At 39.3% G+C, this 9543-nt stretch overlaps 1 protein-coding gene across 1 annotated transcript in view; it reads left to right on the plus strand.

Annotated features, from left to right (window-relative positions):
• Positions 1-9543, plus strand: part of GLRA1 (glycine receptor alpha 1) — a 108386-nt gene that overhangs the window by 630 nt on the left and 98213 nt on the right. The gene's annotated exons all lie outside the window — the stretch shown is intronic.

Below are 9543 nucleotides of genomic sequence, written 5' to 3' on the forward strand. Positions count from 1 at the left end.
TTAATCACGTTTTGTCAGAGTTAAGTCATCGCCCAACCGGAGCCAGATATAATCTCTCCTATTTGTTTTGTGGTGATAGGTTGTATTTTTTTTTTGCTTTTTCAGAAGCAAAGACGACCCTGGGGATGGGGGGTGTAGGTCGGTGGTTTGTAATAAGTGCCTTATTTTTAAAAATCCCAAAATTCAGAGTAATTAATGTAAAGGATGACTTTTTTTAAAGGAATGGTTTATAAACGTTTTTAACATGAGCACGGACTGAGAACGGTAATTGTCATTAAAAAAGGATTTGAAATCCTCATGGGTCTATGAGAGGTATATAAAGAGCAGTTTTCATAATGACTTTGGGCAGTTTTATTACATTGTTGCATTATTGCACAGCTAATAAATGCCGTGCGGTTGAGGCCCAGAGACAGCTATAAAATTAAGCAGGAAAGGTATGACAGAAGTGAGTTAAGTAACATAGAGGAAAATGTGGTCTGAGTTTCTGTATGATTGGAAGTAATGCCTCTATAACCTGTCATGCTGAGATTAGGATTCCTGGGTATTCTGGTTTACTGCATCTCTACATTGCCCTGCGTAGCAGTCACATATCACTTGAAGGTACATTATTCATTAGTAATCAGATGCATGTACACTCTCTGAGCCATGTATAGAACTTGCAGGCCTTGTCCATACGGCTGGCTGACGTATGATTTTCCTTGTACGTGCCCCATAGCAATGTTCTGTGCAGGCTGCTGTAGCTGTTACAGGTATGATAGATTCTTCCAACAGTCTTGGTATTTCTTAGGCAGTTTCGGAGCTCCTTGCACAAAAGGATAAAACTGAACATTCAAAGACTTGTTGGAGTATAAGGTTACATTTTATTCATCCAAAAAAGCGTATTCATAAAATTTGAATAATAAGGATTTCATATAAGTTTTCCATAAAGCTTTATTTGGATGTAAGCTTTGACCCTTGCTGAATTTTTTTACGCATGATTATACTGCTAATAAAAGATTGAATTGAAGATTGAAGGTTGCAGGTGTGAGTAGATGAAAGGTTTCTATGCAGAATTCCTGGGATTCCTCTACACAACAGTATGAGATGTGTAGAGATCCTCAAGCATCTCCAAGTACAGCCAGTTCTTCTTCAACCTGAGATTGGGCCCCCAAAAATGCTCCACTAGGAGTTTTAGTAGGCACTTTCCAGTCAGAGGAAACCTGGGGGCTGGATCAGGTAATGCTGTCAAGATTAGGACTCCCAGTTGGCCTGGCCCCGGAACCTGCCAGGAACAACTATTCTCTGAATAATAATATTCATCCAAAAAAAGTGTATTCATCAAATTTGACAAATAAGGATTTGATTTACGTTTTCCATAAAACTTTATTTGGATGTAAGTTTTGAGCCTGGCTGAATTATTTTATAAAGGATTATACTGCTATTATAAGATTGAACAAGGTTGCAGGCGCAAGCAGCTAAAAGGTTTCTGTGGAGAATTGCCAGGCTTCCTCTAGCCAACAGTATGGGATGTGTAGAGATCCTCAAGCATCTCCAAGTAGAGCCAGTTCTTCTTCAATGTGAGATTGGGCCCCAAGAGTGCTCCACTAGGAGTTGTAGTAGGCACTTCCCAGTCAGAGGAAACCTAGGGGCTGGATCAGGTAATGCTGTCAAGATTAGGACTCCCAGTTGGCCTGCCTTGGAACCTGCCAGGAACAGCTATTCCCTGAATAGTCAGGGAATATGAAGAGAGAGGTCAGGACTGACTTCCCCTGCAGTTAGCATAGGATCAATGGTATAAAAGCATAGTATTAAAATGGTGATGATCGTCACTAGAAGGCATGTAGTCAATAATGTCAGGTGAAAGTGTGTGTCGATGTTTGGCCTACTTTAGCAAAATCAAAAGCTAAAGCTACTGTTCTTTAAACATTTACATTAATTTGGAGACACAGTTACATTGTCAGGCTAAAAAAAAAAAAAAACACATGTCCTTCAAGATCAACCAAAAGACAAAAATACATAAAAAAACCTGCATCATCAGAACCCACAGTGGATCCACATGAAAAAAAATCTTCCCAGGTCCCCAAAGGCAATTGGATCCTCCCTTCCTTAACAATATCCGTGATAAAAATTATAGAACAATAAGCTAATGCGAATAGAAAACCTAAAAAATTACTTGAAAGACCAAATAATTGCATTCATTAAAAGTACAGATATTTATTATTTTTACAACTTTTCTGTACAGCTTTATGTTTTATGCACAATGCCAGTTTAGGCAGAAGGAGGCTTGAATGACATTTGGCTTCATCCTTCATGGTATTACTGAATAGAAAGTCAACTATTTGTTGGGATATGATACTGTCCTCAAAACCACCATCATTTTAAGTATGTTTAGTGGTTATAAGTTATTTTTTAGTTTAACTGTGAATCTTTTTAAATGCCATTTACATTAAATAGCATAACGTTCTGCTTAGTCACCTTTCTAAGGCACTATGGACATGGGACAACAGGTGGATGTTAGTAAAAGATTCCAATGAACAAAGATCTCTTATACTATTGATAGACAACTTTGCGTTGGTTATCCGTGTCCTTTGACCTTCAACATTGTACCTTTCTCTTGGCAGTGTAGAAATATGAAGTTTTGGCCAAACATTTTCTAGCTCAGTCAACCACATTTTTTCTGATGTGTTTGCCCCATAGAATGCCAAATTCGTGAAACCTGTGAGAATGTTAGCGCATTATTGTCAGTGGATGCATCTTAGTGGGCTTGGCCTGGTCATGTCATGCCTGTGGTGTTGAATTTTATCTTTGCATAACTCATACCTCCTACTAAGCCCTACCTACACGTCTTCTAACCAGTGCACTTGCCTGACGTTGCACCTTCCTTATCCTAATAGACCAGGTATGAGACCTATGTACAGTGATAATCATCAGATCACTATGGATATTTAGGAAAGAACAAATAGGCATGAAAGTCCGCTATGCAGGCCATAATAGTCTGAGCATGTAGGACTGCCATTTAACTTGATGGTTTGGAACCTTGTGTAATCAGGGCCAGGCCCCTGAAAATGAGGAGAGGGCTATTCTGATATCTGCAGTGGTGGTGATATTTAGCTTTTATATTTAATTTTAGCTTTTATTTCTTGATAACTGTAAGTGTGCAATAACTATAATTACCGTACGGAGAATAGAGGGAATTTGGCTCCTCCCCATTTCTAACCTGGAATATGTTCATAAATATCAATAAGGTTTTAGCTCATTTTAATTGCTAATATTTCACAGTATTTCAAAAATGTCACGGACGTGAACAAATTGGGTAAGTGTCACCCTAAAGGAAAATACTGAAATACACTACTAGCTTGAGGGTATGCTGAGATGCATGTGATCACAGAGGACCAATCAGCAGTCTGCAGTGCATTCTGGAAGACAGAAGTTTCACAATTAATCTACATAGAAGCTTAGTGAGTATGCTGTATGCCACTTTACATATTTTAATCTGCCAAGAAGATTTCAACTTTGGATGTTTTATGCTGACATATGAAAAAGTTACCAGAGACAGGATCATCATCTTCGGTAACGTCAGACAGCATTCCATACATGTAGTTTTAACGTGACAGGTATGCATGGTATTTTTATTTAATACTGTTTGTCTTAAATTAAAGGGATATGACAACGGCTTTAGATAATTACGTTTTTAAAATGATAAATAAATAATTATATATATATATATATATTTATATCCATGAAAGTAGACATTTATATACGTAAACTCAATTGTGTAAAATCTCATATAAGTTAAAATGTAGGGATGCACCAATACAGGTTTTCCAAGTGCCAGTATTTTTTTTCGGTATTCACCTGTATCGAAAAGCAATATCAGAAGTCAAGCTGAGTAAGCAGGGCAGCATATAATGACTTGCCGCCAGCTTCCTGATTGGCCGGGAAGCCAGCTCCATGCTCCCTCATCGCCAGGTGATGAGGAAGCATGGAGCCGTCTTTCTTGCCAAACAGGAAGCTGGGGAGCGGGTAATGACTGACCCGCCCGGCTTCCTGATACCGGAAGTTCCGGTATTGGGATAAGTATTCGGGAGCATAGAAGAGAAGAGGTGAGCTCTGGAAACCTCCTTGGAGCAAGGAGTAAGGTAAGTATTATTCCCCTGCACCTAGTTGTAATGGGCATTTACCCTTGTGTAGGGGAGGTACAAGGGTATTTTTTTTATCCTTGCAGTTAGCTTTAAGGAAGAATTCCAATTTAGTGGAGGAAATAAATAAACATATGCATGTTTAGCTCTGAATATACGTAAATATGTTGTATCAATTGTGTCTGCTGAGATCTGCAATGAGCTCCTCAATATGCAAATCCAACAACCAGAAAAGGTAGTTGTTGACAGGAGATGTGGCTTCTCTCTGAGGAGGTTAAGGGAGTTATTGAAATTTCAGAATCCCAGCATCTCTAGAAATGTTTTTTTTGCCTATTAGTGCTGCAGATCCTGTACTTGGTATAGGTACAGCACCATCTAGCGTTGAAGGAAAGGAGATTTGTTTTGTAGGGAAACAAGAGATGCAGAATTTAATCTGTTTATTTGCATAAATGCATGAGGTGCTCAGAGTTAAGAAAAGCCACTTAGGAATGCTGTTTTTATTTTATGCATTCCAGGGATGGCTAGAATCCAAAATAACAAATATCTAACGAGGGTTGCCATTTCTCTTAGGCAGGGCCGTCTTTAAGGTGGGGCAAAAGGGGCAGCTGCCCCGGGCCCAGTCATTGTTGTGGGACCCTAGCATAAGGCTCAGGCGGCTGGCATTGGATGAATGCACCCTGCACCGGCCTTGTACACCCATAAGCTAGTGCTAATGCTGCATCTGCACTGGCCACCTCGGCAACACCACCCCATCCCGACCGCTGGGGGCAGCAGCCTCTCCTCCCTACGAGAATCTGTAATCTTTGCAGCCAGGGATGTCACCTCCCGCACAGTCTGTGGAGGAGGACGGATTGTTCCCAGCACAGTGCCGCATGGGGTCCCGGCCTCCCCTCTCTATGGCTGTAGCCTCAGCCACCCCCTGCTCATGTGAGTCCTCAGGGCTGCTGATTCAGGCCTCTTTCGTGTGAGGGGATAAAGGGGGAGGTGTGGCATTGCGACTGGGTGATGTTATATGACATCACTGCTGGTATCACAGAGTGGGATGTCATCCCCATCATCGCCAATGTGTCACCATCATAGTGGGTGTCTGTGGATGTTCCATGGAGACATGGATGTGGCATGTATGCCACTGCTGGTACATGGCATAATGCTGCCTGGTAATAATACTGACTCCAGTGGACATGCTCAGGTGGCAGATTATACACACATTTACCCTGAAAGGAGAATTATGGGATGAGTGAAATACATTCATCCCCATATCGGCTCTATTGATCAAGAACTGAGCGATCACAAACGTAAGGGGTGTAGCAGGGGCTTGGCAGGTAGGGGGAGGGTTGTGATGATAATGCTGTCTGGTAAGAATAATACTGACTCCAGTGGACATGCTAAGGTGTCATTATTATTGTTGTTACTCTATGCAGTGGAAGAGATGGGTAGCAGCTTATCCACACATTTACTCTGAAAGGAGAATTATGGGATGAGTGAAATACATAGAGTCGATGTGTGACACTGTAGCCGTCACATGTCGGCTCTATTGATCAAAAACTGACCGATCCGATCACATACTGCTCATCACTCAGTTTCCCGATCTTCAAGTAAGAGGCGGGGTGTAGCAGGGGCTTGGCAGGTAGGGAGAGGGCCATGGGGGGGGGCAAGAAAATGTTTGCCCAGGGCCCAATCGATATTAAAGACGGCTCTGCTCCTAGGACCTCTCTCCATGAGCTTTCAATACAGATTGCTTTTGGTGTCAATTTGAAATGCTTCTGTGATTGCCATTTACATGGTATAATAAATAAATAAAAAATAAAAATTTCTGCTTACATACTACTTGCTTTTTGCTGAAATAATTTACCTTTGGAATGCAAGGGAGTTGGGGAGTTAATATTTAACCTTATCAACCCTGTCTGTACTGTTATGGCAGATTAACTAGATTAAACACTGTCTGTCCTAACAAAAAATAAAGATCTAGAAGCATTGTATGTTAATGAAGGGAAGCTCAGTCTATCCCTAGTCTTTCTGTGAGGACAGCCAGAGTTTCCTGTCACTTTGAAACTGAAAGCTTCAAAGGCAAGCTTCAAAGACAGTTGCATCTAAAAGGTAAGAAATATTTTTAAATCAATTATTTTTACCTATGTTGTCTGAATAGGAACACATAACAAACATATAAACATGTAACATATAAAGACGTTTTTTCAAGTTTTCTCAAATTTGTTTACAAAAGTGGAACCTGGATGTACACTTTGAGCTGCTTTTACTGTATGTTCCCCTAGACATGTATAGGGAGAGAAGCAGTTGTGGTACAAACAAAAGCCCTATGGGTCTTGTTAAGTGGACAGTTTATTTATAAACACTGCTTGCTGTTGTTCTTTAATATTCCTATAATAGTTATAATAATAATTGTTATTATTATTATTATTATTAATTAATGATATTTAAAAATAGAATGTTTCCCCATTGAACTGAATTGCATGGAAATGCCAAGGCTAGTGTTATCACTAAGATGTAGTGCCCAGTACAAATAGTAATCTAGTGATAAGGAAGAAGCAGGAATTTTGACATACTGTACCTCTCCTTATCTCACCAAACAGCCACACCAATAATTCTGTGTAATAATTGTTCTGCCATCATCACAGTTTATTTTTGTTACATGGATTTTCTTTTACTGCAAGAAATTCACCAATATCATCACTTTAGGAACAAAAGGCAGAGGTGGTGTGTGTTTTTAAAAAAAAAAAAAAATCCAATAAGAAAAATAACACCAGCCCTTGGGTTTATTTAAAGAACTGAGCACAGTTTGGATCTACATGGCAACATATTATCACCTTTTATTAAAGGTCAGTCGCTTGATTTTAAAGCAAAAATATCTCCTCCTTCTTAAGGGCTAAGGTGTTGTTAATGGTAGATGGGAGATGGCATAATCAGTTTCAAGAAAATTACAAGATGCCAGGAATCACTGTCAGCAGAACACATTCTGATTCAGCTGATACAGTGATTACTGGCATTGTTTTCTAGTGATTATTCTATCTCTGAATCCTACGTTCTACAAAACCTGAGCCCTAAACAAGGAGAATAATTTTTTAGCACCTGAAACATGTTGGCTCTCTTGTGTTATCCTTTTATAAATTAAAGACTATGAACTCTTGGACCTATTGGTTGGTGCCCTCATTGGACTTTGTGCATGTGAATCCTCAGCTCTGGCTTCCTTTTTTAGAGGGGTATCCTGTTGTGTGGAGAGCAGTCTTACCAGAACCACTGTGTCCTGTTATAATTTGACTGACTTACCAAAAATTTTAATCCGATGCCTTGTTTTCTCATGTTTGGGACTCGTTCCTGTGACAGCTGTCTAAAAGGGCACTTACCTCCCATTGGAGAGATTTCTTTACACTTCCTGTTGTGTTTAGGCAAATGGAACCGAAAAAATAATGATGACAAAAATATCTGGCAAGGGTTTTAACTATTCCCTAGCTAAATAGGAGTGATGAAAATAAAAGTGGCTAAGAAACACTTAAAACTGACATTTATGTGTGTCCTCAGAATGTAATGAGAAGGTTTGTTTAGTCAATTATGACTAGATCTCTGCCTATCATGCTTATCTTTTGATGCTCTTCTCTTACAATATATGGGGATAGATGCATAGCTAGATAGATAGACCGCAGCTGCAGTTTTGTGGATGCTGTACCTGGCAGGGAAATGCGAGTTTATGTCTTCAGCCAAGGCTTTCAGTTTACCATTCAGTCAGTGTCCTTATCCTTAGCAATGGTCACAAGCTATGCATAATAACTGAACAACAACAAAGAACAAGGTCACAGGGGCAAACAGTGAAAGAAAGTCTCTTGTAGGGATCTCTGGATTTATTTTTTGTGTGAAAGAAGCTGAGGAGGTTAGGCCACCTTAAAAGGCACCTATGACAAACTTGGGCAAATCAAAATAAGCATGTAATTAAAAATTACATAACTAGTGGAAAACCACATGTCAATATGATCACTAGACCCAGAGTTTATAGGCACATCGACACATTTCTTCCAAAAAGCTTAGCCCTGCCTCTCCCACTTTTTCAGCTGCTATTGGACATTGACAATGCCTGTTATATAAAAGGACCAGTAAAAAAAGCTTGGATGGTTGGAAGATGCGTGATCAATCACTAATTTTTTTCTGTAAAAGTTGAGGTTTGCGTACAATTTTACCTGTCTTTATCTGCCCCTTTACTGATGGCATTTAATATGGCTTTTCCCAAAGCTAACCTCTGTTTATGTTTTTTCATCCTATGTTTAATTTAAATTGCTCAGTTTTGTGACAGATTTACGTTAAATGAATGCATACAGGAACACTACCAAGCATGTCGAACTGGTAGTAGGTGCCAGGACAGGTCCAAAACAGTCTGCCATGAGTATACTTCTCAGAATGCTTTGGCGACCTGTAGGATGGGAAAAAAAGGCTTGGCAGAGGGACTAAAAAGCTCAGACTTTTACCCCGTAACTGAAGGAAATCAGTTTTATTTAGTCATATTACCATATCATACCGCGTCTACAGTATCTAACCTCTACAGTAATAAACAAATTTAGAGAAAGATCGAGAAATGGATGCCATCACACACAATTGAGACACATTCTGAAATATGAAGCAAACTCTATTATACTTAATTAAATTTTAAATTTAAATTATTTTTAAAGTTTTAGACAATAAAGTTTATTCTGTCACCATATGGGAAAACTGAAGTTTAAAAAGCAACATAATGATGCATGAACACTTGTGTCATTATATTGCATAATGAAAGAAGGATATTATTTTTAAACTAGGGATAAGTGAAGTACATTTTGGCCAATTTTATTTCACCATTAATCTAATTTTACTGAAGCTGCAACGCTCAATTTTACTTATTAAAGTGACATTAAAGGCTAAAATCCCCCCCATGCTGCTTTAAGGACTTACCTTAAAGATCTGATACGATCATCTACTTCTTTCCAGTAGTTTCAGTAATCCCTTCAGCGCGAGTGCTGGTCTCTGATCCAGCGCTGACTGCTGTGTCCTTCTGTCCCACGGTGTCAGTGCGCGTGCACACTGCCTGGCTGCTTGCATTGACTTAGCCTGCGTCTCTCCTCTTCTGAAGATCTCTCTGCTCAAGATCTCCACTGCGCATCCGCCCGCCCCATGATCCTTCACGGCTGCTCGAGAATTTTTCAGATCTTCAGACAAGAGCGAGCGGCGGAGACACAGGTAAGTAATCACCTTTTTTTAAATGTTTTTGCATATATCTACTGCTTGCTAGCAGTAGATATGTGCAAAAAAAGTAAGGTTTAATTGTACTTTAAGCTACTTGGGCAAAATTTTATTTAAAAAACTATCTTGTTTCTTTAATAAAAAGATGTGATTTTTGTGGGGTGTATTAGGGTAGTTTTTTTTACTGCTTTTTAATATATATATATAT

Source organism: Nanorana parkeri, unplaced genomic scaffold, assembly GCF_000935625.1.
Source record: "Nanorana parkeri isolate BGI_ZX_2015 unplaced genomic scaffold, ASM93562v1 scaffold203, whole genome shotgun sequence".
NCBI classification, from domain to species: Eukaryota; Metazoa; Chordata; class Amphibia; order Anura; family Dicroglossidae; genus Nanorana; species Nanorana parkeri.